This window comes from Atractosteus spatula, assembly GCF_055471065.1.
Source record: "Atractosteus spatula isolate fAtrSpa1 chromosome 10 unlocalized genomic scaffold, fAtrSpa1.hap1 SUPER_10_unloc_7, whole genome shotgun sequence".
In the NCBI taxonomy this organism is placed as follows: Eukaryota; Metazoa; Chordata; class Actinopteri; order Semionotiformes; family Lepisosteidae; genus Atractosteus; species Atractosteus spatula.
In genome coordinates, this window is record NW_028296627.1 from 1 (window position 1) to 16,413 (window position 16,413).

Here is a 16,413-nt window from a genome sequence, read left to right on the forward strand (position 1 = left end):
GAGGTGAATGCAAGTGTTCGTTTCCTTTCTGGAACAACTTGTTTTGAAAGAAATCTATACAGCTTGCGAAAGATGAAACACAAATCTTGCTTATCAGTGAAGAAGAGGTACTCCCAGCAGGCCAGCTAATACCAGCAGTGTTTTTTTTTCACCCTAACCCAGAGAATGGAGAAAAGCGAGGCGCCTGTGGCTCTGCAGTGTAATCAGTTCGCGAGTTCGGCGTTTAGCTGAAAGAGTGGTAAATGCAGCTCGCCCCAGCCCGTCCTTATTCTTTTAAAGAGGTTAAAAAATTAACTTCGCCACCATTACTACCAGCTCTAAAAGACTGCCATGGGCACGGAAAAAAACACACTACAGATGACTTTTCTGGAACCGAAGCAGAGATTCCTTTTCGAACCAACTGATAAAGCTCAGCCAGTGAATACTGTTAACAGAATGTGAAAGCACGATCAACTTTGTAACTGCAACCACAGGAAAAACAGCAAGAAGCAGGCTCCATTCCCCATTTAAATCTGTCGTGCGAGGCATGCTTCTTGAACGCATGAAGTAAATGCCACGATCGCTTTTGAACTTGGACAAAGTACTTCCAAAGGAGCGCTATGCGCAAAGATTTAACAAGCTCAACCCCCGCCAACGATTCGGTGTGAAGAAGCAGAACATTCAATTTTCACAGACAGAAGCGGCACGCCAGCACAGCCAACATTAAAACGGAGGGCACACTACGATTTGCATTGACACAAAAGTGATCTGGGCAGACGTTGTTCCCTGCATAACACAAAAAGTGGCAAAGCGCTTTTGGGGTGAGAGGACGCAAGAACGTTTTTGTTTTGTGCCTTGATGTCAAGCTGAGAAAGTATCTTTAAACACTTTGCTTAGTTTCTCGAGAGACTGCCAAAAAGCAGTTCCCTCCCTTTCATCTGAAGTCAGCTGAAAGGGGGTCGCGACAGAAGCACCTGGCAGCGGTGGGATTCGAACCCACGCCTCCGAAAAGACTGGAACCTTAATCCAGCGCCTTTGACCGCTCGGCCACGCTACCCGCTGTGCGCTGTCTCTTTGTCTCATTACTTGCTCGGAGGAGGTCGGGTGGGTTTTGCTCTTGTCACCCGACTTAGTGGCGTTATGACCGTGGAACCGACTGCACCTGCTTTTTCTGAGATGCTTCCCCTCTCATGGTGAGATCTCGACTTCTTTAACACCTCTGGATAAAGATCTTCTGTGGAGCAGGTTTCAGACCTCTGCGTACAGCACCCTTGATGTCATTTTATTTTTACAGCAGCCGCATCCGGAAAGTTGTGTCTTTTACGTTTTATTTGAACAACAAAACTACATACAATACAAACAAGAGCACATATAACGTATCAAGAAAATCGTCAGGGGCACATGCTATAATACAATTACACTTTATGAAAAACGATTACACAAGGTAAATAAAGATAAGGTCCGCACAGCTTGTTCTTACATTTCGAAAGAGTCCGTAAATACCCCTTTACGTCTATTTTGAACTGTTCAAACGTAGGGCTCTTCCCAGACCATTTCACTTTATACCACATTCCTAAACAAGGATGCATCTCCTGTTTTAGAACTATTTTGGGTGGTATAGCTTATACAACACAGCTACAGTATTCTAATCGTGGACTGCAGATCTGTGCTATAGTTCAGTCGAATTCGAAGGATCCAGCAATCGTACTGGATTTGACTGGGATTCTGAAATGTCTCTTGCAAAGGTATTCGGGTTTGCTTGAACCTTTAAAAAAAAGTGATCTGAAACTACCCAGCTTACAATCTCTGAGGTAGTTGTCACTAAACTCGGACGTGATGTGCCGTGTGCCTTTACTTTTGTAAAAAACTGGTATTGGGAAAATTAAAGTCGAAACCCAAAACAGTTACATAATTAAGAGTAAATGCCTCCTAATAGCTAGCAAACGCTCCTAGTTAGTAAAGTTTTTTTTGTTCCTGCCTGTCACGCGGGAATCTGGGGTTTGATTACCGACGGGGAGACAGCTAGTTTTTTATGATCAGATTCCAATATTAATGCTGTGTGTGAGAGTTTACGTAACTTTCCTTTTCTCACATTTTCTGACGACTATTCCGAAGGAGCGCCCTGTCAACTCCTAATACTTTTAAAAAAAATCTACCTGCATGTTTGATTATTTTTGTTTTATTTAGAAAAAGTTCAATATTGATCATAACTAAAGAAAATAATGATCAGAAACAAAAACAAAATGTTGAAGATGCGACTCAATCTTGAATCAGAGCTGGGTGACACGGGCTTCTGTTCTGATATGGTTGTACGAGAAACAGGAGGGATCTCTTCTCTCCTATGGAGCATGAGCTGAATCAGGAATGAGACATTTCGTGTGTTTGTGCATATGTCAACGCATGACCTACATCGTAAAACTAAAACTAAATTAAAAACTAACATTAAGTTTTCAGAGACATTCATTTATATACAAACAAGAGATAGACAAAGCAATAATTCTACATTAACTTGTCCTGCACTGATCAGACTAATTGAAATGGTCTGATTCAGAGCCTGTGCAGCTCGTGCTAATACAACATTTTCCTTTGATTTTTCTTTGAGGGCGGAGTTGTCTTTAAAATCTGGATGAAATAAAAAGGAGTGACGTCAGTGTAAAACAGCTTTCCTTCATGGGGAACAACAGTTGTGTTCCATATTTCTAATTATTTTGGTTTCAAGATAGCAATTTAGTATGTAACATAAAAGCCAACTGGATAAAGCTGTTACACGTCATTTACAATGGTCTTTCAACTAATAGCCTGTGCAGGGATCAAACCCCAGCTGTTGGTACGAGTTGCGTAAGGCTCTGCAACATGCAGATGAGAAACTAACCTCTGCTTCTTCATTATATACACAGTGAGCTATATATGCGGGCTTACTGCCCCCTACGGGCTCTGTATTTGATTGCGGTACAAGACCGGCCATGGAGAAATGAAGTGAAGAGGGTGTGTTCATTAAAAGGCTCATATCGTCCCTGGGAGGTCTCAAACCACCACCCTTTTGGTTAACAACCGAACCACAAAGACTCATGTACAGCTTAACACTTCTCGGTCTCAGTGAAAGTGATACACTCCGTAAAATTTCTGGAGAATCATTTGTCAATTTCCCTACGGGATTAATAAAGTATTATCTATCTATCTTAAAGGAAAATCGCCAACAGCGGCCGATATCTATTGGAGTTTTTTCATTCTATACTGCAATTTCTGAAGGGTACCCTGTGAAAATACGAATTTTGACGAGAAGGGATGGACATATAAGGTCAGCAGGCATGGGGAATTGGACCTTATGGTGAAGGCTGCTGGCTCGGCATCAGCAGAACCTGATCAATATCGGTTGACTCCGATATACTTTGACAACTTAACTTCTGGATTTAGAGACATTTACCTTAGTGTCGGTATACTAAGATGTTTTGGTAACGAGGAAGGAGGGACAAAGCAAATTGGCAGAATGTGTGCTATTTTGTTGACTACAAGTCCTCACATGCCAGAGGGACAATATTAAAAAAACTTAACAGTATAATCTCTTGTACTTCACGATTTAATGGTGTCTGTCACATTGTATCTCACACCTCAGTGTCAGAATTGTGAGACGAGTTTGTAATCAGGAGGGTGGGCCATAGCAATTCAGCAGAAATTGCATTCACCTTTTCCCAATGCATTCTCACATGCCATTTTCTCACATGCCATGCTCAGAGGGTCATATTTTTAAAATGGTATCATTAAATGTCCTGAAGTTCAGGATTTTGACAGTCTGTTATATTGTGTCTCACACCTTGATGTCAGAAATATGAGACGATTTTAAAATCAGGAGGGAGGGCCCTAGCAATATAGCAAACATTGCATTTACCATTTGACAATGTATTCTCTCATGCCATGTTCAGAGGGTCGTATTTAAAAAATGGTACAGTACAATGTTCTGAAGTTCAGGATTTTGATAGTCTTTTCCATTGTGTCTCTCACATCTGTGTCAGAATTTTTAGACATTTTTATAACCAGGAGTTAGGTTCGATCACCCTCTGCTCATCCTCAGTTAACCATATAGTCTCATATGCCATGTTCTAAATGTCCCATTTAAAACTGCTATATTAAAATTTCTTGTAAAATGCAAGAGTTTGAGACTTTTTATGATCAGAAGGCAAGGTCCTGGAAAATATGCAGAAAGTGCCAGTGAATTTACGTTTTGCCTTTGTCTTATTTACTCGTGGTATAACATGCCAGTTTGTTTTATTGTGAGTTGTGTTTCTGAAATGTGTTTCATACAAAAATGCAATTTGGACAGTCTCTACTTACATATTCCCCTTTACTGAGGAAATGTACAGTAATACATCCGGATAAGTATTTTTAAAAATGACTGTAGAGAGCCATCTACAGGCGAAAGACGACATAACATCACAGCAGCAGCATTTAAGATGGAACGAAAAACGCAAAGCAGCAGCTGGCGAATAAGAAGCCAACTTCAGCCTCGTTAATGCAATAGCATTAGGTGAGGTGGAAAAATATTTCTTGCTCTGAATCTTAACATTTTTATAGGAGGTGTTCTAGGACTTCTTGCCTCAGAAAAAAAAACTGCCAGTACATCACTTATTTCTACTCCATCAATAGCAGCAGTGTTATCAGTACTGAGCCCTAAATGTAGGTCCTATCATCATATAAAAAGTCGAAAGTATCGACTGCATTCAACTGATAAAATGTATCTTCTATGAGAGTTATATCTTTATCCAAAATACATCGGAAACAAATTTGCACGTTTTTTGGGGGGGATCCTGAAGACTGAGACTCAAAACTTTTTTTTCCTTCTTTCCAGGAGGAAGGATTATTCAGATGCAAACATTGTCCCAAAATCAATGTACTCTCCATTGATATTCAAATCCTCAAATTCTTCATCTGAACGTCGATATTGAAATATGATATCGTACAAATTGTGGTTTTCTTTTTAAAGCAAATTTTATGCTTTAAATTAAATAAATTTTATTGATTATGAATGTGCCGGAAATTTTTCAGTACTTTAGAGGGTTCTGCCATTTTAGATGTTATGCTGTTCCTGTCTGATTTATCAAATGTGTCATTTAAATCTCCAGTCATTTCTATATCAGTCTGAACGCCTTGCAGTAAAGATTGCAATTCATCCAAAAATGCCAAGTTTCCCACTGGTGATACATACAAGGAAATGAATGTATATTTTCCCCCCAAATCAACAAATTTACAATCAAATACCTCCCTCATCTGCAGGTGGAGAGAATAATGTCAGAATAAATACAGGTTTAAAAGTCAGGAGCATTGATAGTCCTATTTTAAAATGACACTAAAATGCTCACAATATATTAAAAAGCTCTGTTAAATGCAAAAATAATAAAAAAAATATTAAAACAAGGTAAAAAGAAATAATACACAGTTATAAAGCTCAGGAATTATCAATGTGAAGTTACAATGGGTTGATTGTGTTTCATGTGATTTAAAAAATAAAATGTTTGCAAAAAATCCACTTACAATATGCTAAAAATGGCAAGAATACTTAACCTTTTACTACCAGTGACATATTTAGCCAATGTCCGCCTGGAATTTCCTCCCCCTTAAACATTTGTTATATCTCTGCAGCAGAACATAGCAGGAGCCTGGTTCAGGTCTTAAATTGAAGCTAACCCCCTTGGCTTTGAGTGTGAATAGTCAAATTTCTTATATTTCTTAATGTGTCCACTCAGCAGACAAACATATGAAAAAAAAAACAAAAAAAACAGCTGGCGAACATTTTTTTTTTGGTCTTCAGAGGTCAGATTTTTAAACTATATGCATGTCAACTATATGCATGAATGATTTGAAAACCTTGTTCTAGGTGGCTACTAGCTTGGATAAAAAATTGGGACAAATTGATCAATTAGAAAAAATTCTACATCATGTTTTGTGAAGACTGGACCTGGAATGAAATGTCACGCCTATAATAAAAAATCATAAAATATAGAAAATAATAAGAACAAAAACCATTGCAATTGCTATAAAAACCTTAAGACACTGCTAGAGAGCCTTTATCTGCTGTTATGCAATGAAAAAAAACCTCAGAGTTGCCTTCTGGTGTGAAAAATAGGAGCACTGATAAGAAACTGATAAAAAAAACTGATTGATTATCCCTTCTGAGTCAATGATTGACAGCTAAAAATGCAGCCTGAAGCTTCTAGAGGAAGTCTCACCCCCTAAGGGCTCTGAATGGCTGAAAATACAAAGAATGACAGCGGTTTTTACCAATCAAATCGCCTTATTTCTGGCGCTCGTTCTTCAAACATTTACTAAGTAATCAGTAACGTTTACTAGTCTCTAGCTCTTGAGATAAACTAGTCTGGGTTATTTTGGATATATATCATGCTCCAGAATAAGGTAAAAACATGGGATATATATATATATATTTGCTGGTTTTTGCTTTTGCGGTTTTGTTGGTAAAAATGTATGATATTGACATGCTGTGCTTGCCGGGTTGCCGTGTGTTTTTATTGGGATTCTGCTAGTTCATTAATTTATTGGTTTATTGCATAATAGTGTCATGTCTGTGGAAACAAACTTTATGGTTTTGTTGTGGTGATATTTGAGAATACGTGCATGTGAGAAAATTTGTGGAGCGGTTTCAAACAAACGTTGTTTATCTCGCGTTTATCTTAAAAATAAAAAAGTGTCATCTGGGGAGACAGGAGTGGTCCTCGGTGACCGCGATCCGGACTAAGTTAACAGGTGTGTAATTTAAAAAAAAATAAAAAAAGTTAAAAATAAATACTAAATGGGTTTAACATTCAGGAATGTAATTGGTCAGATGCTTACGATAAGTGATGCTGGTGTTTCGTGTGATTTAGCGAATTCAAAAAAATATTAATTTTAAAAACGGCAAGAGCTCGTATGGAAAAAAAAAAGTTCGTAAGTATCTTTGTTACAACAGCCGCGCCAGAACTATTCAGATACTGTACATCAGAAAAGTACCTGAACTTGACTGGTTTATATTCAGTTATGTGCATTGGGAACGAAAGGGAGACTTAGATGGATTTTATTAGGGTTTTAGGAATCAGAAAATTTATTTTTACACGTTTATGCCTACGAGCAGAAATAACTTCCTGCTTTCAGCGCTTTTTTTGTTTCTGCTTGTAACCTCGAACAGAGAAACCCAGTACTGAATCACAGAAACACCCCGGAGTTTCTGTGTTTCTGGGATTTAAGAGGGATGTGTGCAGCGGTGTTACTAGTCTGGAAGGAGGAGACGCGCATTCCGCACGGGGAGCGTAGAGCAATGAGCCGCACCTGCTGCGCGCTGAGTCCTGTCCTATATAACCGCTGAGCACGGACACACAGAGTCTCCAGCCAGTGTTGGAGAATTATGATTTCAATGTTTTTTTTTCCTTTTGAGCAGAAGATGGATTTCTTCCTCTAGTTAAAGTTATTGGTGTTGTGGTTACTGTGCTAGACCGTCGGGAATAGCGCTTTTATTTATTTTTTATCAAGCAGTCTGCTGTATACTGTACGTGAAATAAAGATAAGAGTGCTTTCTTGATACTTCACAAGAGTATACATAATTCACGAGCTGTATTAAAAAAATGAACTGGAAGAAAAGCAATAGGGCTGGAGTTTATAGACTGTGATGCAAATACGAGAGTAGGAGAGGAGGGGACTAGTTCAGGAGCACAACCGGCCCTCTCCTGCCCATTCTCCCACCAGGGTCTGTTGTAACCCAGTGTGAAATTCAGTGAAATTGCAGTTCAGCTTTTGATCACTCAGCTGCTTTTCCCTGGGAATATGGGGCAAATAAAGGAGATAGCAACCAGACTAGAGGGAGAGTTTTTATTCCTAAGGGATGACTTGTTTTACAACAGCAGACAACTTAAAGAAACAAAAACCTCTGTTCTGCTGCTCCAGGTTGGTTCCACTGGGAACAAGCGTGGCCAGGAGCTCATGAACAGTAATTAGGGGTTGTTTCCACAAGGGGGGCTGGAGTAAGTTAGATGTCAAGGGCAATAAAACTCATTAGACCTAATTGACCAGTTAAAGTGAGTTGTTCTGCTTTCTGCACAGAAACCAGTGCTCTCTTCTCAATGTGTGGGTGAGTCTCTCAGTGATATAACAGCTAGGCAGGACTGCCACTGTGGTCTATTTCATCACCTGTGACCCCATCTTCCAAAGACAATAGTCCAATCTAACTATTGTCCCGGACTGCTCCGTCAGTGACAGTGAGAGGTTTATCTTGTCTCTTGTTCCGCCAGAATGTAACAAATAGTGACCCCTTAATGGAGGAAACTTTAGCTTTTGTAGGTAATTATACCACTTGACAATGTTACAGGTGTTGGGGGGGGGGGGAACCCCTAGTGATCCCACAGTCTCACATAGACAATGGCCAGTCTACACAAACCTCCAGTCAACACAGCCCTGACCCCTGTTATGTCACCCAGGTCTACACTGTGAGACAATGATTATTTAGGAAAATTGTAAGGAATGCATTCCAAAGCAGTCAATGGAAGTATGGAATTAAAATAGTCAAGTCTTGATAAATAGAGTATATTATCTATTTATTATACCTTTACATTGTGACAAAAACAAATTTCAAGTCCATTATGAGCACACACAGCATATTAAAGATGGGTCTCTGCACTGTAAAGGAATCTCAGTTCACTTATAAAAACTTTAGCTAATAAACCTGAAATGTCATTTCTTTTACTGCTTGTTCTTTAAGGTACTAACTCATTGACATTATGTAGATTAAAATAAGACTATTCACAAAGAAAAAGCATTTATCACAAATGTATCATGCCAAATAAACTCTAGTAATCAAGAGCAATTAAGAAAAGGAAACAAAACCATCTTTTGAGGATGCCAGATAGAAATGTAAACACACACTCACACGTGGGGCCAATCTTACCAGAAATCAATTAACCCACCAATGATCTTGGACTGATGTCTGAAAACCAGAGCAAACAGTACAATATTAAGGTACTAAAGCTATTAGTAGAACAGATCTAGCTTCTCAACATAATACTTATGTCTGAACTTCATTGAATAGTAACACTTCAATCTTTCATATTCAGTAGTTTTCACAAAATCAACAGCTGAGGACAGACCGCCATATACCTTTATCCAGTGGTTTTCAGAGCAGAGACATCCGTGTGGGCAAGAGTTTTTTCCCTGAGGTCCACTGCACGTCAGCTAGCCACGTTCTGGCTGGGTCGTGTGTACTCCTGGGAACGTCGCCTGTAATGAATATTGGGGACTTTGTACAAATTAATAATGTGAGCATATTAATATGATTTGTGTTGAAGCCAAACATAGACAATCACTGTTAAAACTTGAATTCAACCTCCAGTGTCTGCTTTTGAAATGCTGATCATCACCCGTCTTCTGGCTTCTAGATGCACGTGTTAATGGATATTTCTTGTCTTCTTTTTTTTCCCCCCATATGCTCTTCTCTGTATCATTAAGTACTTCTGGGTCATTTCATGTACCTCGTGGCATCTTGGCCGGTGGTGAATGGCAGGCAGCTGCTCTAAAAATAACATGCCTATTAATATGATGTTGAAGACAAAACCAAAACAATACAACTTTGTTTTGCACTTTAAAATTGATCACAAGCTTGTCATATTTACAGTCATCAACTGATTTAGGCTGCTGTTCCTGTGAAAAATGTCCTTTGTTTAAGAAAGATTCAATTTAAAATCTTTAGGTTTTAAATATAAACCACTGGCAATATGGTAATCACTTTTACAACTTTTAAGAAGTTGCAAGATCCATATCCCTTCCTTATGAACTTGAACTTGAACTTGAACTTTATTGCCATATGTAACCGGTACTGGTACAATGGAATTCTTACTTACAGAAAGTCTCTCGATTGTAAAACAAGTGTAAAAAACAAGACAAAGTGCAAACAGTGCATCAAGACAATGTACAAACAAACAATAGACAATGTGCAAGTAAACATGTAGACAGGTTGAATGTAAACAATACAGACGTGTAAACAATGACTGGAGATGTGCAATAGATAAGAAATCATAAAGAGGTAGATGGTGATGGTGTAGGTGAGGTCCGAAGGGGATGGCTAAATGTGTTCGCCAGTCTCACTGCTTGTGGATAGAAGCTATTGAAGAATCTAGTGGTAAGTGTCCGTATGCTCTTATATCTCTTGCCTGAGGGCAGTGGGGTGAAGAGCTCATACCCGGGGTGGTGACTGTCCTCTGTGATTGCCAGAATTCTACCACGGCAGCGGTCCTCATAGAGCTGTTTAATCTCGGTGAGACCGCAGCCGATGATCTTCTGGGCCATATTGACCATTCTCTGCAGTGCCTTTCTTTCTCGCGAAGAGGTGTTGCCATACCACACGGTGATCCCGTTGGTGAGGACGCTCTCGATGGTGCAGCGGTAGAAGTTCACCAACACATGTATTGGCATCCCCCATCGCTTGAGGCACCTCGAGAAATAAAGGCGCTGCTGAGCCTTCTTCATGATAGAGTCAGTGTTCACAGTCCAGGTTAGATCTTTAGAGATGTGAATTCCTAAAAACCTAAAGCTGGTGACTGTTTCCACTTCCATTCCATCAATACTGAGTGGGCTGTGAGTGTATGGCCTGTGTCTCCGAATGTCCACTATTAGCTCTTTCGTTTTCTTTATGTTCAAGTCCAGGTTATTGCTATGACACCACCTAAGCAGCTGTACAACTTCATCCATGTAAGTGGACTCGTCATCATCACTGATCAGTCCTATTATGTGGTGTCATCGGCAAACTTAATGATGCGGTTGTTGCTGTGTCTTGCTGTGCAGTCATGAGTAAATAGGGAGTACAACCTTGGACTCAGACAGCAGCCTTGTGGGGTTCCAGTGCTCAGGGTGAGTGGTGTTGATGTTTTATTGCCTATCCGCACCACCTGTGGTCTCTCGATAAGAAAGTCCAGCAGCCAGTTGCAGACAGAGTTGCACAGACCTAATCCCCTGAGCTTTGTCACCAGTTGACTGGGTATGATGGAATTGAATGCTGAACTGTAGTCCACAAACAGCATTCTCACATACGAGTTCTTAGTGTCCAGGTGTTCCAAGGCTGTATGTAGAGCCAGGGAGACAGCATCATCCACTGATCTGTTGTTCTGGTAGGCGAACTGCAAGGGGTCCAGGGACTCTGTGATGGAGGAGTTGATGTGTGACAACACCAGCTTCTCCAGGCATTTCATCACCACAGATGTTAATGCTACTGGGCGGTAATCATTCAGGCATGTCACTTTTGCCTTTTTGGGGGTTGGAACAATAGTGGTTTTTTTGAAGCAGGTGGGGACCATGGACTGTGACAGGGAGGAGTTAAAGATGTCCGTAAGCACTGTGGTCAGCTGGGCTGCACATGTCCTTAGGACTCGAGGTGGTATCCCATCAGGCCCTGCAGCCTTACGGATTTTCACCCTGCTCAGAGTCTTCTGCACGTCCTGCTCTGAGAGTTTCAGAACAAACTCGCCCTGCACACTTGGGGTCTTCTCAGCATTGCCCGTGTTCAGAGCATCAAAGCGGGCATAGAAATGGTTCAGCTCGTCAGGCAGGGATGCGTTGTTCGTGTCAATCTCCTGGCTGCAGCCCTTGTAGCCTGTGATTGACACAGCCTCCGGGTGTCAGCGCACTGCGTTTCAAGCCGCACTCTGTAGCTCCGTTTGGCGTGTTTTATGGCTTCCTCTAATGCATACCGTGATTTCTTGTACAGCTCTTTGTCCCCCGATTTGAACGCGATGGATCTATCTTTTATCTCAGACCAACAACGCACTGACCTGTTCGCAATGGGGGAGGTCTTCAGCTTCTGTTTGTACTCAGGAAGCAACAGGAGAGCGATGTGGTCCGACTTACCGAAACTCGGTTTGGGAAGCGCTTTGTATGCTCCTTTTATTGTTGTGTATCAGTGATCCAAAATATTGCCTCCTCTTGTCGGTACTGTGACATGCTGAATGTATTTTTGCAGTACTTTCCTCAGAGTGCAGTGGTTGAAGTCGCGAACTACAATTGAGATGGCTTCTGGGTGGGAGTTTTCGTGCTTGTTGATAATGTCGTGTAGTTCACTATGTGCTGCTTCCACGCAGGCTTGAGGTTGAATGTAAACGGTTGTGATGATAGTGGCGGAAAACTCCCTCGGCAAATAAAAGGGTCGACATTTTATGGTCAGGTGTTCTAGATTCGGCGAGCAGGATTTAGAGATTACCTTCACGTCGGTGCACCACTTGCTGTTGACCAGGAAGCAGACGCCTCCTCCTTTGTGTTTGCCGGTTGCTTGGTGGTTTCTGTCCATGCGGTAAATGGTGAACCCCTTTGGCTGGATGGCGGTGTCCGGGACGCATGCATTCAGCCAGGTTTCAGTGAAGGCATAAACACAGCAGTCCCTCAGGTCCCTTTCCGCGTTGATCCGACAATGTAGCTCATCTATCTTATTGTCCAGTGACTGAACATTAGCTAACAAAATAGACGGCAGCGGTGGTCTGTGCGGACGCCTTCGTAGTCGCGCTAGTACGCCGCCTCGTCTCCCCCGGCGTCTGCCCACCTGTTGTTGTTGTTTGCCGCATCTTTGTCCGATCCAGCAGGTGGGGTCCGGTACGTGAAAAAAGTTGTTTGATGACATTAAGGAGTCTGTCCTCAGGTTTAAAAGCGTTTGTCTATCATAAGTAATGACAGACATTGAGCGTCCAACACAAAACAAGAGTATTAACGTATAAATAAACATTAAAACAGACACACAACGAGAGAGCTTTCTGTAAACCATCGCCATCTTTCCATCTTTTCTTATATCCTTGCTGATGAGAATGAGAAATGCTATTTTCAAGACATTAACACGAATATAATTTTTACATTAATTCCAAGGTACAAGAAAATGAATATCTTCAAAATATGCACTTTAATATACTTACTTAGTTTCTTTTTTGGAAATGGTCAGTGAACCAACCACTCAAGAGCTTGTCCTTCACCTTGAAATTATTTCCTGGAAATGCTGTAATCACAGAGGAGCTCTTCTCCCCTCAACAATGTCCCTTTTTGTCACAGACAGAATTATGACAGGCTGTTCGTTGATTATAAATGACTTTCTTACAGCCCTTACATTGTCTTTTCTCTTTGATTGATTTATCCATCTTCCGATTTGCCTCCTTATCCGGGAGGCAGGCTCAGTGTTTTTCACGAGCATCAATGCACAGTTTTTGTGCAGGTTCATCTGAAAAGAAAAGACATCTCATGTCTCCCTCTGTCATCTGTGAGCTTCAGCAGTTGTCTTTGTGATGACCTTGCCATTGTAATCACACACCACCTCTCCCTTCTGGAAACACCTGGAAGTCACAAACTTCTTCCCCTTCACAGTGTAGTGTGCTCTCACGAGGCACCAGTTCTGTAGGGTTTGGGCATTTACGGGGACAATTATTAATTGTAGCTGTAAATCACAAAATTGATTCTTTTGATGGCTTTAGAATCCAACCATGTGATATAACTCAAACAACGCACACACACAGGTACTAATACATGAGGATACATTTATTAATACATAGAATATGCATGTAAACCTAACAGATCTTATCGAGAGGGTTATCAGAATACAAAAGGTATATATTCAGTCAGTTACCAAGAGTTACATATATCAAGAGGACATACGTTCAGTATATCATTCATTTAGACCGTTTCGTAAATGAACTTGGTTATAACTTCTACATTAGATACTCAAAACAAGTACTCTTAGGAATTAAATTGATATCAACTGGTTGGGATAAAAATTGAAATCTCAAGCAGTAATGCATTGAAGTTGAATACTCATCCAATCTCTGGGGATTCAGATCTCCTGCGGGCTCTCTGGCTCCGTGCCAGGCTGTGCTGTGCGGCTTGCGACGATGCACTGCTGATGCTCACCGACCGGCTAGTTAGTGTTGGCTTTAACTAGCAGAGTTTGTGCACAGGAGAAAAGATGAATGTGGGTCACGAGGCTTGCTGCTGATGCTAACCTCGGGTGGATCCTTTGGTTACTCTCTGTCAACCTCCGCTCTCGACTCTTAGAACAGAGGAAAGTTCTGGCACTTGGACACACTGGCTGTTCCGTGGTTGTCCAGGCTCAGGATGGGATGGTCAGGAGGCGCGCTGCGAGAATGTCCTACCCTTGGGAGCCTTCTACTCCTGGGCCGTCCTGCCCTGGAATTCTCCTTTAGAATTCTCCTTAGAAAAGTCTTTAGAATAGTCTTGGAGCTCTGTGTTGCCTGTTTTTACCTGGAGGAACTTCAGCTCATTCATTGTCTGAAAGTTCCATGGGCATCAGAATCCCACGTGGGTTACTCGGCCCTACCAGTCCCTGATGGGTTGATCAAGGTGAGATATGAGTCACTTACTCCTGACACTTAGGAATGTAGTCCAGATGTCCATCTGGCACTCCCTAGACAGATAGGCGCCAATGGATGACCATTGATCATGATAGCTAGGCTTAGCTAAGTGCATCCCCATTTGGGAGCTGTCCCTTATCAAAAGAAAACATCTTTAAATCAGCCTGCATGAATAGCTTCTCTGTGGCTGCACCACAGAGATGAACAGAGAGAGATGGGGCCTCATTTGGGAAAGCACAGCAACACTTAATTCTGTCTTATTAGTAAGCATTGCTGCTACATATCCCCCCTTTTTGAAGGTCACGAGGTCCTGAGGCGTTGTTGCCTTCAAAACAAAACTGAGTTAAGTGATGTCCCTTGTCATTAGAACATTAACCTTAAATGTCCACATTACTCCTCGAGAATTCATACCGGAACCAGCATTGGGAACAAACAGGATGAATAAAATCTGGAGTATGTATAAACACGGTAGGAGACATCATCTCAGTCTAGGCATTACACATCAGGAAGTTCACTGTCAGTATCTGATACCTCTGTAGGCAGATATTTGGGAAGAAGTAACTTCCTTTCTTTTGACATGCTACCTTTGACTCATTCATGCTACCCGGAGTACATCTTGATGTAAGAGTACAGCATTCAGAGTACACTGTCAGTCATGACCCAGCTACCCGGCAGTAGTGTTACAATAACAACAGTTCCTGTTCCCAGCCCCCCTGATAAACCACGACACCTGTGTTGGGCACCTGCCAGGGTGGGTTGGAGGTTTGTTCCATTAAAGCAAACTAACTACCTGTACCTCTTCAGGGCGTAGTGTTTCTTGGATTTCTATCCAATTCAATAGTGTGTCACCTGAAGGCATCCACGACCTCAAGTTTGGTCTTATATTGTCTGGTTCCAGACCGTACAGTGTTAAGTCACCAAGCTGTACTATGGCCTCCTCGGGAACTTGCAGGAAACTGTTGGTTAGGTAGCTGCATTGTGGTAGCTGTATCATGCCTGTCACAAGTCATAGTGACAGTTAAGTGTGGTGTGCTGACCAGCCATTTACTTCCCACCTGCTCTTCATGGGGTTCATTAACCTCCCTCTGCTCGTTAGTAGCTTTACACCCTTCATTGGTGAATCATTTAGACACAGCCAATGGATAGCTTTGGTAGCCATACCCATCTCAAGATTTGGAACCAAATTCAATCTTGGATTGCCTTCTGGGTGAGCTATGAGCGATGGGGTGGCTAATGTCACATACTCCTCTACTGAGAAGAGTGGAATCAAGTGGGTTGAGAATTGTGCCATGGCTAGACTGGCTACAGTGGCACTGAACTCCCTTAACAGGTCTTGTGTCAACGTTCTGGCCTGTTGCACACAAGCATAAACCCACTGTATAACACCGGCAATCATGTCCACTGGTTGGGGAATAAGGTTTAACCCTGTTGCATAGGAAATTGCCTGTAGGGTTTTCCCTATGCTTTCCAACTTTTGCTGCTGTTGATACAGTCTGTCACTACCCTCTGGCATCTCTGACACCTGCCTTCTTGGGGCAGTCAGGGTGAGAGTGCCAGTAGCAAACAAACCTACCAGAAATAGCAAATGCACAACAGTGGCGGCAGCAATCACTCCTCCCAAAAGTCTTTTAGGGTGGCTGATCCCAGTCATCTCCTTCTGAGTGACTGTTGCCTTTCTATGCTGGCTCAGCGTGTACATGGTGTCTTTCTCAGTATGCCATGTGGCATCTTGGGCACCGACATCCTGGAAATCTGGGGAGATCTGACGCAGCTGCTGATGCTGCTCCTCCATTTCCAGGGCATCTGCTTTTTCGATTTGTTCATGCCTGTGCTCTAGGAACCCTGCAGGGGGTGGTGCAGCGGTGGAGCATGCCTGACCCCCGGCTGAGTGGTCATCTGGAGCACCTGAGTTATCTGGAATTGTTACCCCATTCTCACTGTTCAGGTCCACCCTGCACACTTCCTGATTGAGGAATCCCTCTATCGGCATGTTTACAGTCGTTCGCTGGGGGCCGGTGTAGGACACCTGCTCGCTCCCCCCTTCCCTCGCTAGGGGTTCAGGGAGCTGCCCCAG

At 42.0% G+C, this 16,413-nt stretch overlaps 1 non-coding gene across 1 annotated transcript; it reads right to left on the reverse strand.

Annotated features, from left to right (window-relative positions):
- Nucleotides 1-954: 954 nt before the first annotated feature.
- trnal-aag (transfer RNA leucine (anticodon AAG)) lies at nucleotides 955-1,036 on the reverse strand. Its single transcript has one exon. It is a non-coding gene; the product is annotated as a tRNA-Leu (tRNA).
- Between the last annotated feature and the right edge of the window lie 15,377 nt (nucleotides 1,037-16,413).